At 38.8% G+C, this 918-nt stretch overlaps 1 protein-coding gene across 1 annotated transcript in view; it reads right to left on the bottom strand.

The window, feature by feature from the left end:
* Window positions 1–918, bottom strand: part of LOC106876900 (calcitonin gene-related peptide type 1 receptor) — a 174,412-nt gene that overhangs the window by 79,293 nt on the left and 94,201 nt on the right. The gene's annotated exons all lie outside the window — the stretch shown is intronic.

Here is a 918-nt window from a genome sequence, read left to right as displayed (position 1 = left end):
TCTCTCTCTCTCTCTCTCTCTCTCTCTCTCTCTCTCTCTCTCTCTTTCACACGCATGCCCCTCTTCACAGAACCAATACTTTTTCTCCCTTTTATATATTTTAGTTTCAACCATTCTCCCGTGTGAAAACGTTTCACACTCACACGCACACACATCTGACACACTCCACGTTCCTCCTACATTTCCATATACTTCACCTAAAGAAAAATGCTTACACTTGTTCTGCACTTACCTTTGGACACTCCAGCCAGCCTCTCCGGACTTTTTACCAATGTAGTGTAACTTTTAAATGACTTTTCCTCACACACAGATATCATATTTCCCCTCTTTCGCTCTTTTCTTTTTAGATTTTACCATTGTTTCCAGTTTTTAGAATATTTCATCTTTGACTTTTCCTCTTATTCACTTCGCACCTTTCTCCCTCTTTTGTTTATTTAAGTTCAAATCTTCCTTCCGCGTAAAAGCATCCCACACCCATACCCCTGCACACACATCTATCACACTTCCCACAATCCTCTTGACTTCCTTCTGCCTCACGCTCGTGTCCACTCCCACCTTCTCACGTTTATACATCCTTCACAAATGCTTCAGGATTACACACACCGCCAACACCTCATATTCCAACTGACTTTCGCCACTATAGTCCCGCATATACATCTACATACTTCTACATATAGTCCCACATATACTTCTATGTACTTCTACATACATATAGTCCCACATGTACTTCTATGTACTTCTACATACATATAGTCCCACATATACTTCTATATACTTCTACATACATATAGTCCCACATATACTTCTATATACTTCTACATACATATAGTCCCACATATACTTCTATATACTTCTACATACATATAGTCCCACATATACTTCTATATTCTTCTACATACATATAGTCCCACATATACT

Source organism: Octopus bimaculoides, chromosome 9 (assembly GCF_001194135.2).
Source record: "Octopus bimaculoides isolate UCB-OBI-ISO-001 chromosome 9, ASM119413v2, whole genome shotgun sequence".
In the NCBI taxonomy this organism is placed as follows: domain Eukaryota; kingdom Metazoa; phylum Mollusca; class Cephalopoda; order Octopoda; family Octopodidae; genus Octopus; species Octopus bimaculoides.
The sequence above is the reverse complement of the archived record's forward strand: the minus strand, read 5'-3'. Positions and strand labels throughout refer to the sequence as shown.